The sequence below is a fragment of the Lathyrus oleraceus genome, chromosome 5, assembly GCF_024323335.1.
Source record: "Lathyrus oleraceus cultivar Zhongwan6 chromosome 5, CAAS_Psat_ZW6_1.0, whole genome shotgun sequence".
Classification (NCBI taxonomy): Eukaryota; Viridiplantae; Streptophyta; class Magnoliopsida; order Fabales; family Fabaceae; genus Lathyrus; species Lathyrus oleraceus.
This window is the reverse complement of record NC_066583.1, coordinates 350483447-350506377: the sequence shown is the minus strand read 5'-3', so window position 1 is coordinate 350506377 and position 22931 is coordinate 350483447.

Sequence of the window (22931 nt, the reverse complement as noted above, 5' to 3'; positions counted from 1 at the left end):
TACATTGTAGTTACTGCAGGACTAGCTAACACAGGATTATTGAATGCTGTGACATTCATACCTGTCAACAGATACTAAGGAACAGAAGCTCTGTTAGAACTTAGTATTCACTTGCAGTCTGGTTATCAAGGAAGAACCAGACCTGGCATAAGGCCTACTGATTGAATGTCAAACTGGATGTTGTGACATTCATCATTGACAGCAGCTACTGAAGATTGGGCAGAGTGGTGTTCTGCTATACTTCAGCATATTAGTTAGTTTGTTCTTCAAGAGAATTACAGAACTAACCTAAGGCCAACTGTGTAAATGTTAAGTTGGACACTTTGACATTTACTAATGTAAGCTGGTACTGTAGTATGGTCATATTGATCATGTACAGGTCAGCAGATTTGTACAGTCTGTTTTCTGGGAAAACAGACTCAGCATATGGACCTTGATGTCAAGCTGAATGTCGTGACATTCATGCCTGACAGCATATGCTAAATTGTAGGTTGTTCAGTTTTCTGTTACAGCTTTCTCAGGCTATTCTTTAGGAAGTCAACAGCTTAGAGAAAATCCAGGAAATCAACAACCAAGCTACATTCAATGAACCTAACAAATAGCCTATTTGTTAGCAACCTAAATATTGAATTTGAGGGAACGTATGTGACCTAAAATTCAGGAAAATACAGGTGCAAAAGCCCAGGTGCTGCAATATAAAAAGGAAGGCATTCCTCCATTCAGTTTCAGGGATTTTGAGGCGTGAAGATTTAGTGTGTCCATCTTACTTCACTGCTGTATTTTTGTGAGTCTAGAATTAGACGTAACTTGTAAGCCAAGTCATTATCAAATAGATGATTGCTTTGGCATAGGGTGTTCATTGAGTTGTAAGTGTTGTGTCACTCGAAGCTTTTAAGCGTGAGTGCTGTGTATCTTGGTGTAAGCTGTGAAGCATAACCAAGAGTTGTTTTTGAAGTGTGACTTCAAAGTGTTTTTAATATCACTGAGGTGATTGAGGGGGAGTGAGTAGGAACTCTGATCTTAGGTTAAGATTGAAATTGCATTGGGTAGGGATTAAGTGATAAGTTGTAAACGGGTGAGTTTAGCTTTGAATTGATACTACTAATAGTGGATTTCCTCCCTGGCTTGGTAGCCCCCAGATGTAGGTCATGTTGGACTGAACTGGGTGAACAATTACTTGTGTTATTTACTGCACTTACAATTAAGTTCTGCATAATCCCTGTCTGTGCAGAATTGGATGTCATAACAACCAGTGTGACATCCAAAGTCTGATAACTAGAATTTCAATTGGCATCAGAGCAGGCACCCTGCCTGTGAAGTTCTGGGTGAGATCTAGGGAAGTTACTTTCTAGTACCATGGACAAGGATTTAGGACACTCAAACAGACCACCCATGTTGGATGGATCTAATTATGATGACTGGAAGCCTCGCATGATAGCCTTCTTAAGGTCTCTAGACAGCAAAGTATGGAGAGCTGTCAACAAGGGATGGGAACATCCAACGAGGACTGATGAAGATGGAGTCAGTGTGCAGATTCCTGAAGAAGATTGGGACAAGGAACAAGAGGCATTAGCTCTTGGAAATTCCAAAGCCTTGAATGCACTGTTCAATGGAATCACTAAAAACATCTTCAGGCTGGTGCACCATTGTGAACTAGCTAAGGAAGTGTGGGATACCCTCAAGGTAACTCATGAAGGTACTTCCAAGGTGAAGATGTCAAAACTTCAGATGCTGACTACCAAGTTTGAAAATCTGAGGATGAAAGAGGATGAGACTATTCATGACTTCCACATGAATATTCTTGAAATTGCAAACACCTCTGGTGGACTAGGTGAGAAAATGACCGAAGAGAAACTTGTAAGAAAGATTCTCAGGTCCTTGCCTAAGAGGTTTGCTATGAAGGTCACTGCCATAGAGGAGGCTCAGGACATCAGCAATATGAAGGTAGATGAGCTCATTGGTTCTCTCCAAACCTTTGAAATGGGCTTAGGTGAGTATGCTGAGAAGAAGAAAAGCATAGTCCTTATAGGAGAAGGATATACTGGAGGTGATGAAAGTATATCAGAAGCCTTAGCCATGCTTGGGAGACAGTTCAACAAGCTCATAAAGAAAGTTGATCAACAGGGTAAATCTAATGTCAAGAACATCCCATCTGACATAAAGAAACGATCAACTCATAAAGAAAAGGCCAACCAAGGCAAGGGAATCCAGTGCCATGGATGTGAAGGATGTGGTCATAGTAAGGCTGACTGCCCTACCCTTCTCATGAGGCAAAGGAAAGGGTTATCTGTCACCTGGTCAGAAGAAGACACTGAGAGTGAATCTGAAGGAGAATCGGGCAAACAAGTCAATGCTCTGACTAGTGTTTGTGCCTCAGAGGATAACTCAAGTGGAGATGAACTCACATTGGATGAGCTTGCTGTTTCATATAAAGAATTATGTGTTAAAAGTGCAGAAGTTTGCATCCAAGGAGAAAAGCATAAGAAACTCATCAAAGAACTAGAAGCTGAGAAACTAGAGCAGCTGAAAGTCATAGAGGGTCTGAAGAGTGAGATTTCGTTGCTAATCTCTAAGCTAGACCATATGACCAAATCCATCAAAATGTTGAATAAGGGATCTGACACCTTGGAAGAAATCCTGAAGACAGGACAGAAGTCTGGAAACACATCTGGTCTAGGCTTTGGGAAAAGATCCTCAACTGAACGCAAACGCCCAAAGGCTAAAGTTCAGAAGTCCAAAGGGATGTCTCATTCAAAGTCACAACATCGAGGAACCAGAATGAACAACCATCAGAAGAAGAAATTCAAGAGATGGAAATGTCATTACTGTGGTAGATTCGGTCACATAAAACCATTCTGCTACAGGCTGCATGGTTACCCAAACCAGACCCCTCAAGGTAGGCCCAAGAAAAAGATGTCTACTCATAATGCTCCCATTAAGAAACCAACATGGGCGGCTAAGCAGACACCTCAGGCCAATCCTAAGCAGCTGGCATCTAAGATGCACTTCTCTCCTGAGAATCAACAGTGTGTTGCTAACCTTGCTCACACTTCTTCAAGGGGACATATCAAACAAGATTGGTACCTTGATAGTGGCTGCTCAAGGCATATGACTGGGATAAACTACCTAGTGGTGAATCTACATCCCTCTAACACCAAGTCTGTGACATTAGGTGATGGAACCAAAAGAGAAGTCATGGGTGTTGGGAAGCTGGACTGTCCAGAAGCTCCAAAATTGAGTGATGTATTGTTAGTAAAAGGACTAACTGCAAACCTCATCAGCATAAGCCAGCTGTGTGATCAAGGTTTTCATGTCCAGTTTACTAAGGAGCAGTGCATTGTGACAAATGGTGACAATCAGGAAGTTATGAGAGGAACCAGGTCCAAAGACAACTGCTATCTGTGGGAACCTGACCTCTCTAACTTTTCCACAACTTGCTCCTCAGCCAAGGAAGAACAGGAAGTGAAGCTGTGGCATAGAAGACTTGGCCATCTCCACTTACGTGGAATGAAAAAGATCATATCCAAGGAAGCAGTCAGAGGAATGCCAAAGCTTATGATTGATGAAGGAAGAGTCTGTGGAGAATGCCAAGTGGGCAAGCAAACCAAGATGTCACACCCAAAGCTGGGACATTCCACAACCTCCAGAGTTCTGGAACTGCTGCACATGGACCTAATGGGACCTATGCAGGTTGAAAGTCTTGGTGGGAAGAAGTATGCCTACGTGGTGGTTGATGACCATTCCAGATACACGTGGATAAACTTCATCAGAGAGAAGTCAGATACATTTGATGTCTTCAAGGATCTGTGCATAAGACTTCAAAGGGAAAAGGACAGTTGTGTGGTCCGAATTAGAAGTGATCATGGCACTGAATTCAAGAATTCCAAGTTTGATGAGTTCTGCTCATCTGAAGGAATAAGCCATGAGTTCTCCTCCCCTATAACTCCTCAGCAGAATGGAATAGTTGAAAGAAAAAATAGAACTATTCAAGAATCTGCCAGAGCAATGATTCATGCAAAGAAGCTCCCTATGCACTTTTGGGCTGAAGCAATGAATACAGCGTGCTATGTTCACAACAGAGTCACCTTGAGAAAAGGAACCTCCTCCACTCTGTATGAAATATGGAAGGGTAGAAAACCCACTGTGAAGTACTTTCATATTTTTGGAAGTAAATGCTACATTCTCACAGATCGTGAACAGAGAAGGAAGCTAGATCCCAAAAGTGATGAAGGCGTATTTCTGGGATACTCCACGAACAGCAGAGCCTATAGAGTGTTCAACTACAGGACCAATGTCCTGATGGAATCCATAAATGTCCTTGTGGATGATAAAGAGGAAGGAACCGATGTCATGGAGGATGTTGAAACATACCTTGATAGTCCAACTGACAGTCCAGTCAAGCCTGAAGAAGTACAGGAACCTCCTCCTGAATGTGAAGTAGAAGCACCTACCAAAGTGCCATCTATCAGAATTCAGAAAGACCACCCTAAGGATCTTATCATAGGGGATCCCACCAGTGGTGTAACTACCAGGTCAAGAGGAATAAACTCAAATTCCTGCTTTGTTTCCAAGGTTGAACCAAAGAATGTGAAAGAAGCCCTGACTGATGAATACTGGATCATTGCCATGCAAGAGGAACTCGAGCAGTTCACAAGGCATGAAGTATGGGAGCTGGTTCCAAGACCTGAAGGGTCCAACATCATTGGTACCAAGTGGATCTACAAAAACAAATCTGATGAGAAAGGAGTAATTACTAGAAATAAAGCAAGACTAGTAGCTCAAGGATACACTCAAGTTGAAGGAGTAGACTTTGATGAGACATTTGCTCCTGTGGCTAGACTTGAGTCCATCAGATTGCTGTTGGGGGTAGCATGCATCCTGAAGTTTAAGCTATTTCAAATGGATGTGAAGAGTGCATTCTTGAATGGCTACCTGAATGAAGAAGTCTATGTGGAACAACCCAAAGGGTTTTGTGATCCTAACCAACCTGAGCATGTATACAAGCTGAAGAAAGCCTTGTATGGGTTGAAGCAAGCACCCAGAGCTTGGTATGAAAGGTTAACCGAATTTCTGACCACAAATGGATACAGAAAGGGTGGCATAGATAAAACCTTGTTTGTGAAGGATGAGGAAGGCAAAATCATGATAGCTCAAATCTATGTGGATGATATAGTCTTTGGTGGAATGTCAGAACAAATGGTTAAAAAATTTGTTCACCAGATGCAATCTGAGTTTGAAATGAGTCTAGTGGGAGAACTGACCTATTTCCTTGGAATGCAAGTAAACCAAATGGAGGACTCTATGTTTCTCTCCCAAAGCAAGTATGCCAAGAACATAGTTAAGAAGTTTGGTATGGATCATGCCAGGCACAAGAGGACTCCAGCTCCTACTCATCTGAAGTTAACCAAAGATGATGGAGGACCCAGTGTTGATCAATGCCTGTACAGAAGCATGATAGGTAGTCTGCTGTATCTAACTGCAAGCAGACCTGACATTTCCTATGCAGTTGGAGTGTGTGCCAGATATCAAGCAGAGCCCAAGGTGAGTCACTTGAATCAAGTCAAAAGGATCCTCAAGTACATCAATGGGACATGTGACTATGGGATGCTGTACTCACATGGGTCTGAGCCTGTCCTATCTGGGTACTGTGATGCTGATTGGGCTGGAAGTGCTGATGACAGAAAAAGCACATCAGGTGGATGTTTCTTCTTAGGAGAAAACCTCATATCGTGGTTCAGCAAGAAGCAGAACTGTGTCTCTCTGTCCACTGCAGAGGCTGAATACATAGCGGCTGGAAGCAGTTGCTCCCAACTGGTTTGGATGAAACAAATGCTCACTGAGTACAATGTCACTCAAAATGTCATGACATTGTTCTGTGATAATCTCAGTGCCATCAACATCTCCAAGAATCCCATCCAACACAGCAGGACCAAACATATTGACATTAGGCACCACTTCATCAAAGATCTGGTGGAAGACAAGGTGATCACTTTGGAACATGTAGCCACGGATCTTCAACTGGCTGACATATTTACAAAGGCTCTGGATGCTACTCAGTTTGAAAACTTAAGGAGCAAACTGGGAATATGTCTCTCTGAGACATTATAGCAACCACTGATGTTTGGGATAAATTGTTTAATATCTCTGCCTATTAAACGATTTGTACAAGACTATGATTGGTCAACATATCATAGCTATGCTGCGCGCAACAAGGGTGAATACAAGAGGGTAAGGAGACACCCTACAGAGAGAAGGCCTCTGTACCTGCAGGAGTTCAAGGATGCTGTTCATGCAGGAGTGGTTCTGGATGTCAGAAACAACATCATGGCATCTGATATGGTGGTACCTACTGTAAAGCAAAAGTGGGTGATCACTTGATCGAAGCTGTGAAGCAAGATCAAGTGGATGTGAACTTGGTTGAAACTGTGAAGTAAAACCAAGTCTGGAACTCTGTCATTGTGCTCTGCCTATGTTGTTGACTTTGGCAACATTTGTGACAAAAAGGGGGAGTAATAACCACCAATACCCCTGACAAACAGAGTGGGTCTCTACAACAGACTCTCATGACAGATCTGAAGATTCCCCCTGCAGCTGATGTTGAAGTTTAGGTGCAACTTCTAATATATATGTGCTGCTATGAGAAGTTTTTATTTAACTTCCATGTGTGTGAGTGTGCTGCCACTCTGAGTGTATTAGCTAGTATTATTCCGCTGCTATGAACTCTGTTATGGGGATCAAAGTGTTTTAGCCAAAAATTTGCCAAAGGGGGAGTTTGTAGGTGTTTAATTGGCTGCATTGTATGGTAAAACACAAATGTCTTGACTGATGTCATGACATGTATATGTAACTACATTGTAGTTACTGCAGGACTAGCTAACACAGGATTATTGAATGCTGTGACATTCATACCTGTCAACAGATACTAAGGAACAGAAGCTCTGTTAGAACTTAGTATTCACTTGCAGTCTGGTTATCAAGGAAGAACCAGACCTGGCATAAGGCCTACTGATTGAATGTCAAACTGGATGTTGTGACATTCATCATTGACAGCAGCTACTGAAGATTGGGCAGAGTGGTGATCTGCTATACTTCAGCATATTAGTTAGTTTGTTCTTCAAGAGAATTACAGAACTAACCTAAGGCCAACTGTGTAAATGTTAAGTTGGACACTTTGACATTTACTAATGTAAGCTGGTACTGTAGTATGGTCATATTGATCATGTACAGGTCAGCAGATTTGTACAGTCTGTTTTCTGGGAAAACAGACTCAGCATATGGACCTTGATGTCAAGCTGAATGTCGTGACATTCATGCCTGACAGCATATGCTAAATTGTAGGTTGTTCAGTTTTCTGTTACAGCTTTCTCAGGCTATTCTTTAGGAAGTCAACAGCTTAGAGAAAATCCAGGAAATCAACAACCAAGCTACATTCAATGAACCTAACAAATAGCCTATTTGTTAGCAACCTAAATATTGAATTTGAGGGAACGTATGTGACCTAAAATTCAGGAAAATACAGGTGCAAAAGCCCAGGTGCTGCAATATAAAAAGGAAGGCATTCCTCCATTCAGTTTCAGGGATTTTGAGGCGTGAAGATTTAGTGTGTCCATCTTACTTCACTGCTGTATTTTTGTGAGTCTAGAATTAGACGTAACTTGTAAGCCAAGTCATTATCAAATAGATGATTGCTTTGGCATAGGGTGTTCATTGAGTTGTAAGTGTTGTGTCACTCGAAGCTTTTAAGCGTGAGTGCTGTGTATCTTGGTGTAAGCTGTGAAGCATAACCAAGAGTTGTTTTTGAAGTGTGACTTCAAAGTGTTTTTAATATCACTGAGGTGATTGAGGGGGAGTGAGTAGGAACTCTGATCTTAGGTTAAGATTGAAATTGCATTGGGTAGGGATTAAGTGATAAGTTGTAAACGGGTGAGTTTAGCTTTGAATTGATACTACTAATAGTGGATTTCCTCCCTGGCTTGGTAGCCCCTAGATGTAGGTCATGTTGGACTGAATTGGGTGAACAATTACTTGTGTTATTTACTGCACTTACAATTAAGTTCTGCATAATCCCTGTCTGTGCAGAATTGGATGTCATAACAACCAGTGTGACATCCAAAGTCTGATAACTAGAATTTCATTCTTTTATCTTCTCGAAAGCCCTTTGACAATCATCGTTCCACCTGATAGCCTGATCTTTTCTCAGCAACTTGAAAATTGGCTCACACGTGGTTGTTAGGTGAGAAATGAACCTTGCAATGTAATTCAACCTCCCTAAGAAACCGCGGACTTGTTTCTCTGTTCTTGGCTCAGGCATTTCCTGTATCGATTTTACTTTGTCAGGATCCACCTCAATCCCTTTTCCACTAACAATAAAACCCATCAATTTTCCCGATCTCACCCCGAAAGTGCACTTGTTCGGATTTAGCCTCAGCTTGAATTTCCTTAACCGTTCAAACAATTTTTGCAGATTCACCAAATGTTCTTCTTCTGTCTGAGATTTGGCAATCATATCGTCCACATAAACCTCGATTTCATGATGAATCATGTCATGGAACAGAGTCACCATAGCTCGTTGATATGTTGCTCCGGCATATTTCAGACCAAACGGCATTACCTTGTAGCAGAAGGTTCCCCATGGGGTTATGAAAGTTGTCTTTTCCATGTCCTCTGGTGCCATCTTGATTTGGTTATAGCCAGAAAAGCCATCCATGAAAGAGAATACCGAGAACTGAGCTGTATTATCCACCAAAACGTCGATGTGAGGTAATGGGAAATCATCTTTAGGGCTAGCTCTGTTCAGATCCCGGTAGTCGACACACATCCGTACCTTTCCATCCTTCTTAGGTACTGGGACGATGTTTGCAACCCATGGCGGATAATTGGTCACTGCTAGAAACCCTGCATCCAACTGCTTTTGTACTTCTTCCTTTATCTTGACAGCCATCTCTGGTCTTGTTCTTCTGAGCTTCTGCTTGACCGGAGAACAACCTTCTTTGAGAGGCAAGCGGTGTACCACGATGTCTGTGTCCAGCCCGGGCATGTCCTGATAAGACCAGGAGAAGATGTCAACATACTCTTGCAGCAATTCAATCAGCCCTTTCTTCACATCATCTCCCAAAGCAGCCCCTATCTTGATTTCTCTCTTGGCGTCCTCGGTGCCGAGATTAATCACTTCAACAGACTCTTGATGCGGTTGAATAACCCTTTCCTCTTGTTTTAATAACCTGGTAAGCTCTTCAGGGAGTTCACAGTCTTCATCACCCTCTTTTTCAGCTTGAAAGATTGGATTTTCAAAGTCGAAGCGAGCCATAGCAGAACCGTTATCAATAGGATCCGGTGATGTGCATCTGCATGAGTGATGGTATGTGCTTATGAGTGTGAACAAGAAGTGAAAACTAAACAAAACATTGCCATTTTTTTATTTTGAAAAACTGCAAAAATAGAAAGACAGGGAACGAAATATTTGAATGCAAAAATACGTCCTTTATTTATGATAAAAATGCAAGTGTCACATAGACGGGCCCTACAATGAGTCATTACGCCCTGGGCGGAACGTAAGACTTGGATATGCATGAATAAAAAAAGAAAATTAGTCTTCAAGAAGAGTGACTTGGATAATCTCTTCAGAAGACCAATTGTTGATGACTTCACCCGGGATCCTCGGATGCACCCAGTTGTCAATGTCACAATCACTATCCCCATCTTCATTGTTGATTCCTTCGGGTACCGTATCGGTGAATACCTGAGTCAGCTATCCTACTGGAACACCAAACAACTCAGAACACTGTGGCGGTACCTATTATGCAAGACATGCTGATGGATATGCAAATGCAATGACATGTTTATCAATTCCAAAGGGCATTCTACCCCCTTGATTCCAGTCTCACATTTGATAAAATATCCCTTTTAAAAAGTACCAGAAAAACCCCGACTAGAATCAAGAAGAAGATATGAACCCCTGGGAATAGATAAACATGTGTTAAATGATATGAATGCAAAATGATGTGATGCAAAGTGATGTGATGTAATGATGTGAATGCAATGCAATGGCATGTCAATCAGGATTGCTGGATCCGCTTGAACATCTGTCGGGTTACACTGTCTGAAGAGAAAACCACTGAGGAATATAAAGATCAAAGCTCTACTCCAGAAGACCGGGTTGGTTGGAGGTTAAGGTTTCCTGAATTTAGCCCGCCCCTCACTGGTAGGTTCTAAGAACAGAAGTTCGTCAGCTTCAGCCCTTCAGTCGGGAATAATACGTTTACCCCTGAAGGTTTGGCATTATTACAGGATGAAAAGACCTTCACTGACTCCCCTCAACAGGACATCCTAAAGCAAGTTCCCAGTCTCGGGGTCCTTGGATTGATCAGCGAGAATGCGCCCACCAGAGCTAACATAATCACGTCTCGGAGGAGAGGCCTCGACTGAGTTCTCGGGAAATGGTCACCAGAGTCGACGATTTCTAAAGGAACATCATGTCGTTACGGAACATCCGTAGGACATAATATATCCAAGAGAAACCTCGTCTGGGTGTGGTTCTTCATGAACGACTTAACGTAGCAACATGCCACGCAAGCCTCATGATCATCCACTCTAAAACCTGTGTGTGCACTCAAGCCTGGGTAATGGGCTTATCTCTCGTAGAACATCCTATCCCAACAAACAAACAAACAGATCCAACAGATACAACAGATGAATGCAAGCAAGTAAGTAAATAAATGTACAAAAGCATGAACACCCAATAAACAAGAAATCACACGAGCTAGGAGGGACTCGCTTAGGGAAGATGGACCAGCAAGAGGTCAACTTCTTAGTGTCCCCAGCAGAGTCGCCAGCTGTCGAAACCTGAAAAATACAGTGTGCGAAAAAACAACCGGCGAAAGAAAAAGACAGGAGAGTCGCCACCGTGCGTTATTCATCCCAAAGGAGGGAAAGGAAACGCTCGAAGTAAACCTGAAAAAAGGAAAGGACAAGACGGGGTCTCGCAACCAAATCTTGGGTTCGGGAGTCGGTTATGCGAAGGGAAGGTATTAGCACCCCTACGCATCCGTAGTACTCTACGGGATCCACTTTTGTGGTTTTCGTCTAAAGGGTGTGGGTTTACCTAATGTGTTTATTTACTAAAAAGGTTAAGAGAAATGACTCGCGCGGATATCGCATCCACTGCATACGTATCTCATCTGAATATGAGAATCAGAGTCTCCGTAGCTCGGCTGACCTATGGGTTGGGGGACGTGTGCTCGCTAAGACATCGCGTCTTATGCCTACGTATCTCATATGGAATGAGAATCAGAGCAAGCCGTAGTTCGGCTAACTACGGGGTTGTGGATTGGGTTTTGGACGAACGACGTCACTACGCAATCTACCGGATGCTCGACCTTTGGAGACTTACTCGCCTGTAGTAGAAGGAGTAAACGTGTTGCTTTGGATTTTAAGGTTTGGGATGCTCGAGGGCAAACAGGCAGTCCTTGACGAAGGAACCGTGCTACATGTGGGGATATGAATACAAAACACAAAATATGTATCTCAAAGTAAAATGCCACCAAGGGGCTCAAACATTGCTTCCTATCGAGGTCTTCCAGCTAAGAAAGCGATAAAGTACGAGAAAAGGAAAAAATTACCACACGGATAAAGATCCAAAGTTACAGCAATTAAAGGATTAGCAACCCTGAGATCTCTCCAGCTAGACCATCAAAGAAAATCAGTCAATACGATTAATCAGGATAAACCTCCGGATGGTATCCCTGCAAGAGTATGTGAGCCCTCACGAAAACTCAACAGAAAGGTTAGACAAACAAGGTGAAATCCAGGGAAAACAATGCCATGGCAACACAAAGACAGGTTAGAGAAACAAAATAGGGTAACCAAGAGTTGCCCCTAAATCAAAATGTAACCACATGAATAATTCCATCAAAATTCACAAAAAGCTCACAAAGGGCAATCAAGGATAGGAGGCCTAAACCTCTTGTCAAACACATGCATCAAAAGGGTATCAAATTCACCCACAATACCTCATACATTTAGAGCATTCAAATTAAAGGCATAAAGATGATGGATATATGGCAAACCTGATTGGAGAGATTGATTAAGATTGAATGGTACGGCCGGATCTGCAAAGTAATACTAGGGTTTGTGTGAGGCGGAGTGAAGTTCTCAGGGCTGCCTGAAGGTCGCTGCAGAGTAGTTCCTAGGTTTCCTTCTCTCAAAATCTTTCTCCAGTGAATCTCCCAGTGTAACTCCAAGTGTCTTTTCCTCTACTGAAACTTCAGTATTTATAGATTGATTTTCATGGGTAGTGGGCTCAAATGAGGGAGACCCAAGTCCAAAAAAATTTGTTATATTTAATTTATTTATTTAATTAATTTTATTTATTTTTAACTTTTTTTTTTTAAAGTTTCTTGGATCTAATTCTGATTGACATGATGAAATGCAATGTATCTAATGTTAAATGACCTAAAAATGCATGCATGAGGTGTAAAGCGTATGCTTCCAGGAAAAATGAAGGGTAAATTTTGGGGTATTACACTTAGTTGCTAAGTTCCTTGTGAACTTGTTTGTGCTTTGCTAAGCTAGGTATAACATCCTCTTCTCCATGTAGTCTGGAAGACCTGGCCTGTTACTTGGCCAGGCAACTGTCTGAAGTCCTCCTTAAGACGCAATGTTTGTGCTTGTTTACTTTTGTCCCCAAGCAGGAAAAGTCCTTTGATAAGGCAATTGGCAGAACACAAGAGATGTGTAACCCATCTCCTGCTAGTCCGTGTGTCGTCCCTTTGCTCACATTACATGTTGAAGCATTGTGGATATTAACCCAAGATCTATCGAGTCATTAACTTGTGGAGAGAGTTCCAACTTTCTGAACTCCCACACCTTCTATCATTTGAAGCTCTCCCTGACCAGGGATAAGAGCATGAGGCACACCCCTCATATCCTTTCATCTGCTTCACCTTAACTCTCAATGTTAAGGTTAAGAGCACCATTGACCCCATTCCAATTGACTTTAAAGTCTACCCTTGCTTGAGCCTAATTGCTTGTGTATAGCGTGTGCTAACTGAATCATTGATTGCTTATTGGTTCATTCCTCTGTACATGTTAGCTTGTATGCCTTTGTGCATTTATCATCATTGATTGTTCATTATTGCATGATCATCATTTCATATCTTTGAGACCATCTTTGGTTTGCCCATTGAGGACAATTGTAAGTCCATCCTTTGGCCATTGCTCCTATGATTTGGAAGGGATTGAGTATAAGACCATTTCATTAGCCACTCATGTCCTCTTTGCTTATTGCTTATGCTTGTTTGTTGTATGTGAGGATTCAATTGTAAGTCCATGTTCTTGGCATTTGTCTCCCATGATCATCTGTTGGAGGTTAGAGTAAGCCCAGATAGATTGGCATCTGACATCCATGCTTTGTTTTGCTTTGTTGGAGATTGGTATAAGCCCAGATAGATTGGCATCCGGTATCCAAGTTTTGTTTTGTTTTAGGAGATTGGTATAAGACCATTTATTGGCTTCCGTTATCCTTGTTTGTTTGTTTGTTTGTTTTAGGAGATTGGTGTAAATCCATTTATTGGTATCCGGTATCCGCTCTTGTTTAGGAGATTGGAGTAAGACCATTTAGTGGCATCCGGTATCCTTTTGCTTTGCTTGTTTGTTATTGCTCATTTGTTGCCTATTCCAAAGGACACACTTGAATCATCTTCTATATGATTTCAAGAGGTGAACCCTTCTGAGAAGTTTTACACCCCATCTTCATCCATTCATCCTTTTTGTCCTAAACCTTTTCACATGTTGCTTTCAAAACTTGAGATAAATATTGTGCAAACATTCTTCATGCCTTTTCAAATTAGAAACCTGGACCTTAAGTCCTTGATTTTCAAACTTCACTTTTGTTAATACTTATTTCTGAATTGAACCTTAATCATACCTTGACCATCCTTTGTAAATGCTCATAATCAATTAACCTCACACATTCAATTGTTTTGATGGCTTTGTCCATTCTTGTTAAGTTTTTCATACATTAGCCATAGGTTTCAATTACCATAGTGGTTGATGTTAATCTTGCCTATCCTTAGTGAGTTGATTATAAGTCTTCCATACTTATTATAGGGTTAACCCCTCACTAGTATGTTGAAGCCGTCCTCGCATGGTGGATTGTTGATTCAGGTTGAGTCTTCTCCCATTGGTAATGAAAAACCTTAGGGCTTGTGTTTTAAAATTGAATCCACTAACTTTTGGAAATCTTTTAGCTGAACTACGGCATTTTGATCCTTTACCTTTTATGGAAAGTTACGTAGGCAACGGGTTCATCCGTTCAAACACAAAAATAATAAATTGTATATTCTTTTCTCATCATCCCATTCATGTTTGCACAATAAATATTTCATAACAAATAACAATTTTATACAACAAGTGTGAAAAGGGCTCCCTAGGAGTACCTAGGACGTTTTGGGTGCCTAACACCTTCCCATTGCGTAATTTACCCCTTACCCAGATTCTCTGATCTTTTCATTAGTTTTCTATGTGTAAAACTTCTTAGGCTTTTGTTCGCTTTTTAGCCAGTCCTTTGGATAAATAAAAGTGCGGTGGCGACTCGATTCTTTTGTATACTTTGCTTTTGATTTAATCAATAAATCATAAAGTGACGAATACACCGCTACAGAAAAGTGGCGACTCTGCTGGGGAAAATGCTATTCCTTGGTGGTATTGCCTACTTTTCACCCTTGTTGTGCTATATTTGTTACTTGTTATATGACATATTTTTGTACAATTTGGGATAACTGTATTGATTGTAATGTTTGAATTGCTTGATATACAATTGCTGTTTGCTTTGGTGATCTCTGTGAGATGAGTTCTATACCCGAACTTGAGTGCACCTTAGGATAGGAGAATGGCATAGTCTTGTTGACTGGTGTGGAGTATTCCTTAGCCAGTTGACTTGCGAGTCCATTCACTTGGTGGAGGTCATGTTGGATTAATAATGTCACACAAGTTATTTGTGGTTAGGCATTATTCTTTCAATCATGTGCCGCAGAAGCCAAGGACCTTAGTTTACCAAGCCCATCTTGGCCTATTTTTAGGACGTAGTGCGGAGGTCGTTCAGATGTAAGTTCTGATGCGATTGTTATGCGATACTACACTCATAAGAGTTTATCTTGAGAATATTTTTGGAATACGAGTATTCGTTCCTCCGATAATATTCGAAAGATGGGACGATGATTATGGGAACCTCTGGTAGAACATGTCTGGCAGGTTTAAACCCTAGTACACTCCCTTTGGGTGGTTCTTAACCGAGACTCCATGCTCGTGACTCTCAGCAAACCCGTGATTCATGGTTTAGTCGTTCAGACAACCTTAATATCAATGGAACCTGGGTGTCGATAAGGTGTAAAACCTAAATCCACCAAAACTGATGGTTGATATTAAGGATGTCCGAGCCGGTTCATGTACCGTTAATATCAATGGAACTTGGGTGTTGATAAGGTGAAAACCTAAATCCACCAAAATGGATGATTGATATTAGGGATACAATGAGCTTTCCCATGACCTTTGTCTGGTGTGCTTTGCTTGATCCTTGAGTGTGATTGTTGCATTCATCATTCATACATTCATCTGCATTTCATGTCATCGAAAAAAAGAGAAAATTTTCAAGGAACTTAAAAGGGTTTATTTGTAAAATTTTCAGACATGGAAAGACCGAAAAGGCATACGAAGAAGTACAGCTTTAGACAACCCGATGTGAAAGATTTAAAGAATCTGACATCTTATGTATTAGATCCCTTGGGTTTCAAAGCTCGTTATGGGAAGCTTCTGCCTCTGCTGACTACTCAGGTTGATGAGGGGTTGATGAGTACTCTGGCGCAGTTTTATGATCCTCTGTATCATTGCTTCTCTTTTCCGGACTTCCAGTTGTTGCCTACCTTGGAGGAGTATTCTCATCTGTTGGATATTCCGATTCTGGATCAGGTGCCGTTCAGTGGTTTAGAGAGTATTCCGACTGCTCGAGAGATTGCAAACTTGTTGCACATAGATGAAGACTTGATTAAAGCTAATCTGACTACCAAAGGTGGAATTCAGGGTTTTCCTTCCGAGTTCCTCATCGCTCAAGCTACCTTTTATGGGAAGGCCATGAGTGAGGATGCCTTTGAGGCTTTATTTGTGCTGCTCATCTATGGATTGGTATTATTTCCCAACTTCGACAAGTTTGTAGACATGAACACCATTAGTATCTTCTCAGTTCTTAATCCCGTTCCGACTTTGTTGGGTGATGCCTATGTCTCTTTGCATCTGAGGAATGCAAAGGGTGGAGGAGTTATTGTCTGCTGTTTGCCTCTGCTGTATAAGTGGTTTATTTCGCACTTGCCGCAGACAGTTGCTTTCAAGGAGAACAAGGGATGTCTACGGTGGTCTCAGAGGCTTATGTCCCTCACTAATGATGATATCTCTTGGTATGATTGCGTGTATGATACCGTTCAGATCATTGACTATTGTGGTGAATTCCCTAATGTGCCTCTTCTTGGTACATGTGGTGGGATCAGCTATAGTCCTATTCTAGCACGCCGTTAGCTTGGGTTCCCCCTAAAGGATAAACCTCATAACATTATGTTAGAAGGTGTGTTCTTTCAGGAGGGTAAAGATCCCCAAGGCCTGAAAGCCAGATTTGTCCGCGCTTGGCGCAACATCCACAAGAAGGGTAGGAACGAGTTGGGTCCGAAGAACTGCATTGCTTTGGAGCCATATACTTCTTGGGTCAGACAGAGAGCTGTCGTATATCTTATGCCTTATGATCATCCGAGACCTACACCGTTGGATGTGGCTGGGCCTTCAACCCTCCCTAACCAACGTGTAGAGGAGTTGAGAGAAGAAGACCTTTCACGTGCTTGGATCCGTGAAAGAGAGGAATTGCTGCAGCAACTTAAGGAGAAGGACGCTCTGATTGAGTTTCTCGAGCATCGGGTGATTGATGATCCGAACGATACTTGGACTTCTCTGCTTCCTCAGTCTTCCAAATTCTGGAAGAGGAAGTATGATCGACTTGCGAAGGAGAAAGCGGACATGGAAGCAGCCTATGAGAGAGATCAAGAAGCTTTGTGTTTCTCGTCTTCCAGCATCCCGAGCTTCTAGGGATCCATAGGATGTTATTTTCCCTTTCTCTTTGTAATGATAAAAAATGCTGTACTTCTTTGTCTCGAATATATTGAATGAGATATTTTCCATATGCAATTAAAATGATTAATGTTCAAAATTTGCAAATAATACCCTAAGGGTTCCTTGAAAATAAAATAAAGCATCTTCACAAACATTGCATGCATCATTTTGCATAAGCAGGTATCCTGTTCTGGTCTTCTTGTCTTGTCCTAACTCTGTGCTCTTCATTTATTTTGAAGACAAGCTGACTCACCGGTACTATACTCGAGCCAATTATGCTAGAGTGATGGATCAGTTAGAACAAGAGAACCGTGAATTGAAGGAAGAGGTCGCTCGTCTGAGTGCTCTGATGGAGCAGTTTCTGTCTGCTCAGAATCAACCTTCTGCACCTCCTGCAACTCCTCCCCAGAGGACGGTTATCTCCAAAGTGGTAGTTCCGACTGTGCCGGCCGCTAGTGCTCACTTTATGCCCAATGCTATGCCAGCCGGGTTTCCTTGGGGTATGCCTCCAGGTTTCATGCCTGATATTCCTGCTCCAACTTTTGCTCATATGCCGGCATCTAGCCCGGTCCCTGTTGTTGCTCCTCCTGTCGTGCATACCATGCCCAGGGTAGACGACACCATCTATCATTCTGAGCCGTCTGAGGGCCCAGATGTTAATGAGAAGATGGAAGCTATGAATGACCAATTCCTTGAGCTGAGAAAGGAATTGAAGACCCTCAGAGGGAAAGATTTGTTCGGCAAGTCTGCTGCTGAGCTTTGCCTTGTTCCCGGTGTAAAAATTCCGATCAAATTCAAAGTTCCTGACTTTGAAAAGTATAAGGGGAACACCTGCCCTCTTGCTCATCTGGTTATGTACGCCAGAAAGATGTCTACTCAAACAGATAATGATCAGCTTCTGATCCATTATTTTCAGGACAGTCTGTCCGGTGCTGCGCTCAGATGGTACATGAGTTTGGACAGTGCTAACATCCGGTCCTTCAATGATCTTGGCGAAGCCTTCGTCAAGCAGTATAAGTATAATGTTGATATGGAGCCTGACCGTGATCAGCTCAGGGCCATGTCCCAGAAGGATAAGGAGACACTTAAGGAGTACGCCCAGAGGTGGCGAGAGCTGGCTGCTCAGATTACTCCACCGCTGGAAGAGAAAGAGATGACTAAGATCTTTTTGAAGACTCTTAGTTCTTTTTATTATGAGCGGATGGTAGCAAGTGCTCCCTCTGACTTCACCGAGATGGTGAACATGGGGATGCGACTGGAGGAAGGAGTCCGCGAGGGACGATTGGCTAAAGAAGAGAGCTCTTCTAAACGGTATGGGGCGTTTAAGAAGAAAGAAGGGGAAGCACATGCTGTGCAGTCCCATGCTAAGCCAAGAAGACACTCTGTTCAGAGGAAGCCAGCACGTCGTGCCGGTCATCAGCATCAGGTGGCTCATATAGCACCTGTTTTCAGAGATAACTCTCAATATCAGCAGCTTGCTCAACATCAGCAATATCAGCAGCAACAACGTCCACAGCAACAGGCTTACCAGCCTCGTGGCAGTACAACCAACCAAGCTAATTTGAATTATGATAGGAAGAAGATCAGTTTCGATCCGATTCCGATGTCATATGCCGAGTTGTATCCTTCCTTTTTGGAGAGGAAGTTGGTAACTCCCAGGTATCCTCCTGCTATTCTTGCAAATCCTCAATGGTGGTATAAACCAGACCAACACTGTGTTTATCACTCCGGTGCTCCGGGCCATAATATTGAGAACTGCTATCCACTGAAAACTAAGGTTCAAGACCTTATGAGATGTGGAATTTTGAGCTTTGAAGATTCAGGCCCGAACGTTACCAAGAACCCATTGCCCGCGCATGGGAAGTCGGTTAATATGGTCCAGGGGTGCCCCGGGAAGTACAAAGTCAAATATGTCAGTCATATTAGACAGTCATTGGTTGAATTACATCGGTTGATGTGTCAGTATAACTACATGGAGCATGACCACGACAAGTGCCGCATCTGCTCGGTTAATCGTTTGGGTTGTCGCCAAGTGCGCAGAGAACTTCAAGAGTTGCTAGATGAAGGTACCATTGAGATTCTTCAAAATCGCAATATTGATGAAGATGAACCAGAGGTCAATGTTATATCTCCTGTGTTCAAGCTGCCTGAGCCTGTTGTTATTCGTTATGATAGCAGCAAGCCGAAGGTCTCTCCTTCACTAGTCATCAAGCCTGTAGGCCCTGTGCCTTATTCTTCTGACAAAGTTGTGCCGTTCAGATACAATTCCGTTGATGTGGAAGATGGGATAGAAGTACCGTTGCCTTCGACTTCGGTAACCAATATTGCTGACGTGAGTGGGTTGACCCGTAGTGGTCGCGTGTTTTCTGCACCCCCAAAGGCTCATGTTGTTTCTGATTCTGTTGAGCGTCCGGTTGGGACGGCTGTGAATGTTCAGAACCCGACACTTGTTGTCGCCAAACCCTCCTCCGTACAAAAGACTCCTGCTTCTTCAGTTGGCCCGAGTGGCATTGTGAATGAAGAATGTGATGAGATGCTGAGGCTCATCAAGAAGAGTGAGTACAACGTTGTAGACCAGCTTCTACAAACGCCATCCAAAATCTCCGTTTTATCGCTGCTGTTGAATTCAGAACCCCATAGGGAGGCTCTGCAGAAAGTTTTGGATCTGGCGTATGTTGATCATGACGTCACGATTGAACAGTTTGACAGTATTGTTGCAAACATTACTGCTTGCAACACTTTGAGTTTCTGTGACGCTGATCTCCCTGAGGAGGGAAGAGACCACAACATGGCTTTACACATTTCCATGAATTGCAAATCTGATGCTATGTCCAATGTGCTGGTGGACACTGGATCATCATTGAATGTATTGCCAAAGAACACACTCTCCAGATTGTCATATCAGGGGCCGCCTATGAGGCAGAGTGGTGTCGTTGTGAAGGCATTTGATGGGTCGCGTAAGACCGTGATTGGGGAAGTTGATCTCCCAATCAAAATTGGACCAAGCGATTTCCAAGTTACCTTCCAGCTAATGGATATCCACCCATCATATAGCTGTCTCCTTGGCAGACCATGGATTCACGAGGCTGGCGCCGTGACATCCACCCTACACTAGAAGCTAAAATTTGTGAAGAACAAGAAACTGGTTGTGGTAGGGGGAGAAAAGGCTCTCCTGGTTAGCCACCTGTCTTCTTTCTCATATATTAACGCTGAGGATGAAGTTGGGACTCCGTTCCAAGCTTTATCTATTGATGAACCAATTGAGAAGAAGTCTCCTTCATTTGCTTCCTACCGTGATGCAAAACTGGCCATTGAATGTGGTGCAGTTGCTGGTTTGGGGAAGATGATTGAGCTTGAAGACAACAAATCCCGGGCTGGAATTGGCTATTGTTCTGGGGCATTCAATGAGCAAGGTCTGTTCACAAGTGGAGGATTCATCCATGCTGATCAACCTGAAGAGGCTGCTGCTATCTTGGAAGAGGATGCAGAGGACCTGAACAACTTCATCATTCCTGGTGGAGTCTGCCACAATTGGGTCGCTGTAGATGTTCCTACAGTCATCCATAGATCAGAGAAATGGTTCACTTTGTTCAAAACCCTTCTCCCATGCCAAAAGGAGAAGTGATGACATTGTTGGCAGCATTTATACAATGATGTTCTCATTCAATTAATGCATTGTTAAACATTTGTTTTTCCATTTGTTTTCACTTTTTGCTTTTGCATGAAATCAGTGATCACAAAAAACCCATAAAAACAAGAATAAAAGCAACCTTTTCATCTGCATAATGGTTTGCTTGTTTAAATTCTAAAGTTTTTCATTAACCAAAATCATTATGCAGGGATTTCTAAACCCATTGAACATAATGATCCAACGCCATCTCCCAATCTTGAATTCCTTGTATTTGAGGCAGAGGTAGATGATGTTGAAGGGATTCCTGATGAGATTTCCCGAGCACTTGAGTATGAAAAGCAGATCATTCAGCTGCGTCTCAAGAACCCAGCAACAGTCAAACTAGGGCATTACAAATGTAATGTAAAAAAAAAGAGAAGAGGGTGAAAAATCAAAATAAAAGGAAAATCAGGAAAAAATTTCAAAGAAAAGGAACAAAAGAAAAATGATACCCTCAAGTCCCTAGTTGACTGATGCTGAATGGATTCAGAGTCGTTACGACCAGCTGAATTTGATTGAAGAGAAACGATTGACTGCCATGTGTCATGGTCAGTTATATCAGCAGAGAATGAAGAAAGCATTCGATAAGAAGGTCAAGCCTCGTGTGTTCCGAGAAGGTGACGTCGTGCTCAAGAAAGTTTTGTCTTTCGCGCCCGATTCCAGGGGCAAGTGGACTCCAAACTATGAGGGTCCATATGTTGTTAAGAGAGCCTTTTCAGGCGGTGCTTTGATGCTTACAACAATGGATGAGGAGGATTTCACTCGTCCTGTGAATTCAGATGCAGTCAATAAATACTTTGCCTAAAAAAAAAAGAGTATATGATAAAAAACAGAATTGCTCGCTAAGTTGAAAACCCGAAAGGGCGGCTTAGGCAAAAATGAGCGTCTCGGTGGAGAATCCGCAAGGATAATCCAGGCAAAAATTAGAGACTTGAAAAAGAATGTTTGTATCCCGCTAGATTGAGTACCTTCACCCTGGGGCAATCTAGGAAAAAAATAGGGATTTGGCAAGTAACTGCATCCTGACAAGACTTTCTATTCCGCAGCTGTCTGTTCGTCAGAGGATTCTCGATTCGTCGTCAACTGAAGCTTCGAATACATCGAGATTCAAATTGGTGGAGAAAGGATCATTATGTTCAATGTAGCCCTCTTCCAATATATATCACTGATTTCAAATTTTGTACAGATCCATGGAGTCTTGCCATTTGCAGGCTACCATTCCATCAAATGAATTTGAGCTTTTATCTAATTATTCGCACTCTTATTTGTTTCAATTCAACAAATGTTTTGCATGTTTTAAACTGATAAAATGTCATTGTTTTAAACAAATAAATTTTTCAAATTGTTGTTTTAAACAAAGTGAATATTCACAATGATGAAAGGATACTTAAGAATTTCTCAGTGCTCTCCCAAGGGTGGCATGATTTCCAACAGGTAAGACATTTGTTCATATTCCTGGCTTGGCTGTATCCTTTTCTCCAGATTTTGTTGTTAGGGTTGTTCCCCAAGCAGAGGTGGTTGTTAGGGTTGTTCCCTAAGCAGATTTTCTGTCGAGATTTTGTTTCCCAGAGTAGAGTGGTGATTGAAGACTCAGTCTCTTCTCCAGCAGTGATCTCTCCTCAGCATGGATGTTTCTCTTTTTGAAAAGATTCAGTAGTGGGTGGTTTGAAGCCCCGGTACCCCGTCACTCCCTAGTGCAGTTGCCAGTGGAGTTGTCTGTTTCCTCAGCACGGTCGCTTTCTTTTTGGAAGACTCGGTAAGTCAGTGGGTTGACACCCGATACTTTACCCTTCTCCCCAGCGAAGTCGTCTGCGGAGTTGTTTCCTCTCCATCAGAGTGCTTATTCCCTTCAGCAGAGCAGTGTTTATTTTCCTACTCAGCGGTTGTTGGATTTCTTTGAAAGATTCAGTGGTTGATTGGGTTGATATCCTAGTATTTCATCCATTTTCCCAGCTTAGTCTGCAGAGTGGTTGTTGTGGCAGTTTCTGCCTATTGAAATCTCTCTCGATCCCTAGTAGAGTGGCTTACGTGGCAGAATCTACTTGTGTGATCGGTTGGCTATGTGTATTTTCCCCAAGTAGAGTGGCTTGTTGCAGAATCTACTTGTGTGATACTT